Source organism: Nomascus leucogenys, chromosome 11 (assembly GCF_006542625.1).
Source record: "Nomascus leucogenys isolate Asia chromosome 11, Asia_NLE_v1, whole genome shotgun sequence".
In the NCBI taxonomy this organism is placed as follows: domain Eukaryota; kingdom Metazoa; phylum Chordata; class Mammalia; order Primates; family Hylobatidae; genus Nomascus; species Nomascus leucogenys.
The window spans coordinates 54,574,506-54,579,271 of record NC_044391.1 but is presented as its reverse complement, the minus strand read 5'-3'; positions in this window follow the sequence as shown (position 1 = coordinate 54,579,271).

The following is a 4,766-nucleotide window of genomic DNA, read 5'->3' as shown; positions in this document are numbered from 1 at the left end:
CCTGCTAGTCCCTACGCGTTCCCGCCTCTCCTCCCGCGCTGTCCTCTCGCGTTAGAAAACCGTTGGTGGCCCAACTGTCCGGCCATGCGCCATCGGCGATTTCTGAGAAACGGCTGCGTTGGCAGTCGGAGGCAAGGCCGAGGCGGAGGGACACGGAGTCGGGATCTTGGAGAACTGAAATGGAGCGTTGGTTACTGTTGAGGGAGTAAATCAGCTCACTGAGTAATCGTTCCACCACAAAAACCTGTGAAAAGCCTGTGCTGGAAAAGAGCTCACTTCAGAATCAAGAGCCTGGGTCCACCTCGCCATTTTTCTGAAGGTTGGAGGCTCTGTCCAGGGACAGCGGAAATTCGAGGTTCTTGGCGGAGGAGGAGCATTTGCCAGTTGGGGCGTGCTTTTGCCCCTACCTTGAGACCATAGTGCTATAGATGAGCCAGGAAGGGTATTTGAAGGGAGAGTCTAGGTTTCTGGTAATGGAGAGAGTAGGACATGGGTGTCTCCACGCACATCGTTTGGGGGAGAAGGGGTTCCCCGTCGCTTCGTGCAACATATTAGTAGGGTGCAGTAGGGGATAGCAACCAAGAGACCCAAAACAGTCCTGCTTACCAAAAGGCCGCTTAACGGTGGAGTAGGGGAAAAATACTCTAGTGCGCTACGTTTTGAACAGGAAGAAGGTTTAACGAAAGTCCTATAAAACCTTTCTGAAGAACGGGGCTTCATAATAAGCAATAAGGTATTTAGTGTCTGTGTTGTGCAGGACAAATAGTGGGAGCTACGAAACCTGGACCCTAGCTCAAATGCCATTAAAAAGGGAAATTGGGCAGGGCGCCCGTGGCTCACGCCTATAATCCCAGTACTTTGGGAAGTTCGGTGGGCGGATCACCTGAAGTCAGGAGTTCAGGACCAGCCTGCCCAACATGGTGAAACCCCATCTCTACTAAAAATACTAATTAGCAGGGCATGGTGGCACGTGCCTGTAATGCCAAATACTAGGGAGTATGAGGCGGGAGGATAGCTCGAACCCCGAACCCGGGAGGCAGAGGTTGCAGTGAGCACTCCAACCTGGCCGACAGAGTGAGACCCTGTGTCAAAAAAAAAAAAAAAAGGGAAGGGGCCGGGTGTGGTGGCACACGCCTCTAGTCCCAGCTACTCGGGAGGGCGAGACAGGAGAATCGCTTGAACCTGGCAGGCGGAGGTTGCAGTGAGCCAAGATCGCGCCACTGCACTTCAGCCTGGGCGACAGAGCGAGACTCCGTCTCTAAATAAATAAATAAATAAAGTGAAAACTGTAACTGTTACATCAGATAAAAACTGACAGGGGGGCTGGATTTGGTATGCAGGCTGTAGTTTGCCAGTCTCTAGCCTAAGTAGTTCAGAGTGTAAGGGAATAATTCAAGATACGTTCAAGAAGGTAGGTCATGGCCGGGCGCGGTGGCTAATGCCTGTAATCCAGCACTTTGAGAGGCTGATGCAGGCAGATCACTTGAGGCCAGGAGTTCGAAACCAGCCTGGCCAACATGGTGAAACCGCATCTCTACTAAAAATACAAAAATTAGCTGGGCATGGTGTGCCTATAATCCCAGCTACTCAGGAGTCTAAGGTGGGAGAATCTCTTGAACCCGGAAGACGCAGGTTGCAGCGAGTCTAGATTGTACCACTGTACTCCAGCCTGGGTGACAGTAAGACTCTGTGTAAAGAAAAAAAAAAAAATAGGTCACAACCAAATAATGGTGGCACTGAATGTCAGGCTAAATTTTTTTTTTTTTTTTTTTGAGACAGGGTCTCTAACTCAGGCTGGAGTGCAGTAGTGGTATCACAGGTCACTGCAGTCTTGACTTCTGGGTTCAATTGATTCTCCTGTAAGGACTGAATTTAAATATATGTGCAGAGTCACAAATTGCAAAAGAGAACTTTATAGACTGACTTGAGCAATTAAAAAATTGTTAATTGAAGATGAGAACAATCTTATTTTATAAGGGGGCTTTCTAATAACAGAAGTTGTTAATTTTGTATTAGGAAGTCAAAGGGAAAGGGTGCAAAATGGTAAAAATGTCTCCTGGAGGCCGGGCGCGGGGGCTCATGCCTGTAATACCAGCATTTTGGGAGGCCGAGGCGGGTGAATCACCTGAGGTCGGGAGTTTGAGACCAGCCTGACCAACATGAAGAAACCCCATCTCTACTAAAAAACACAAAATTAGCCGAGCATGGTGGCGCATGCCTGTAATCCCAGCTACCAGGGAGGCTGAGGCAGGAGAATTGCTTGAACCCGGGAGGTGGAGGTTGCAGTGAGCCGAGATCATGCCATTGCACTCCAGCCTGGGCGACAAGAGTGAAACTCTGTCTCAAAAAAAAAAAAAAGTCTCCTGGGTATAGGGAATAAAAATTGGGCTGGGCGCGGTGTCTCACGCCTATAATCCCAGCACTTTGGGAGGCCAAGGCAGGTGGATCACCTGAGGTCAGGAGCTCAAGACCAGCCTGGCCAACATGGCAAAACCCCATCTCTACTAAAAATACAAAAATTAGTTGGGTGTGGTGGCAGGCGCCTGTAATCCCAGCTACTTGGGAGGCTGAGGCAGAAGAATTGCTTGAACCTGGGAGGCAGATGTTGCAGTGAGCCGAGATCATGCCATTGCACTCCAGCCTGGGCGACGAGCGAAACTCCGTCTCCGAAAAAAAAAAAAAAAAAAAAAAAGGCGGGGCGCGCGTGGCTCACGCCTGTAATCCCAGCACCTTGGGAGGCCAAGACGGGTGGATCATGAGGTCAGGAGTTCAAGACCAGCCTGGCCAAGATGGTGAAACCCCATCTCTGCTAAAAATACTAAAATTAGCCAGGGGTGGTGATGGGTGCTTGTAATCCCAGCTACTCGGGAGGCTGTGGCAGAACCCGTGAGGTGGAGGTGGCAGTGAGCCGAGATCTCCCCACTGCACTCCAGCCTGGGTGACAAGACTCCGTCTCAAAAAAAAAAAAAAATTGCCCATAAACCTTTAAAGAGATATTATGACCCAGCTTAATATAAACATCACTAGTAGCCACCTGTAGTCCCAGCTACTTGAGAGGCTGAGGTGGGAGGATTGCCTGAGCCCAAGAGTTCAAGTCCAGCCTGGACAATGTAGGGAGACCCTGTCTTTGAAAAAATAATTTTTTTTTTTTCGAGATGGAGTCTCACTCTGTTGCCCAGGCTGGAATTCAGTGGCACGATCTCTTTTTAGTAGAGACGGAGTTTCATCATGTTCACCAGGCTGATCTTGAACTCCTGACCTCAGGTGATCTGCCCACCTCAGCCTCCCAAAGTGCTGGGATTACAGACGCGAGCCACTGCGCCCGGCAAATAAAATCATTTTTAAAATTACTTATGTTTTAGGCCAAGCATGGTGGCTCATACCTGTAATGCCAACATTTTGGGAAGCCAAGGTGGGAGGATGTCTTGAGGCCAGGAGTTCAAAACCTGCCTGGGTGGCCGTGAGCAGTGATTGACGCCTGTAATCCCAGCACTTTGGGAGGCTGAGGCAAGTAGATCATCTGAGGTCAGGAGTCAAGACCAGCCTGGCCAACATGGTGAAACCTCATATTTACTAAAAATACAAAAATTAGCTGGGTGTGGTGGTACATGCCTGCAGTTCAGCTATTTGGGAGGCTGAGGCAGAAGAATCGCACCCAGGAGGCAGAGGTTGCAGTGAGCCAAGAACGTACCACTGCACTTGCCACTGCACTCCAGCCGGAATGACAGAGCGAGACTCTGTCTCAAAACAAAAACAGAAACAGGCCAGGCGTGGTGCCTCATGCCTGTAATCCCAGCACCTTGGGAGGCTGAGGCGGGTGGATCACGAGGTCAGGAGATTGAGACCATCCTGGCTAACATGGTGAAACCCTGTCTCTACTAAAAATACAAAAAATTAGCCAGGCGTGGTGGCTTCGCCTGTAGTCCCAACTACTCGGGAGGCTGAGGCAGGAGAATGGTGTGGACTCAGGAGACGGAGCTTGCAGTGAGCCGAGATCACGCCACTGCACTTCAGCCTGGGTGACAGAGTGAGACTCCGGCTCAAAACAAAACAAAAAAAACAGAAACAGAAACAAAAACCTGGCCGGGCGTGGTGGCTCACCCCTGTAATTCCAGCACTTTGGGAGGCCGAGGTGGGCAGATCACCTGAAGTCAGGAGTTCCAGACCAGCCTCTCCAACATGGTGAAACCCTGCCTCTACTAAAAATACAAAAATTAGCTGGGCATGGTGGCAGGTACCTGTAATCCCAGCTACTCGGAAGGCTGAGGCAGGAGAATCACTTGAACCTGGGAGGTGGAGGTTGCAGTGAACCAAGATTGCACCACTGCACTCCAGCCTGGGCGACAAAGCAAGACTTCCTCTCAAAAACAAAACAAAAAAGCAAAAACAAAAACCTGCCTGGGCGACATAGCCAGACCCTGTCTCTGAAAAAAAAAAAAAAAAAAAAAATTATCTGATGCCATTATCTTCTCAGCAATGTAGAAGCATAGCCTACTGGGGCCGGAGGCAGTGGCTCAGACCTGTAATCCCACCACTTTGGGAGGCCAAGGCAGGCGGATCACCTGAGGTCAGAAGTTCAAGACCAGCCTGGCCAACATGGTGAAACCCTGTCTTTACTAAAAATACAAAATTAGCCAGGCATGGTAGTGTAATCCCGGCTACTTGGGCGGCTGAGGCAGGAGAATCGCTGGAACCCAGGACGTGGAGGATGCAGTGAGCCGAGATCATGCCATTGCACTCTAGCCTGGGCAACAAGAACACAACTC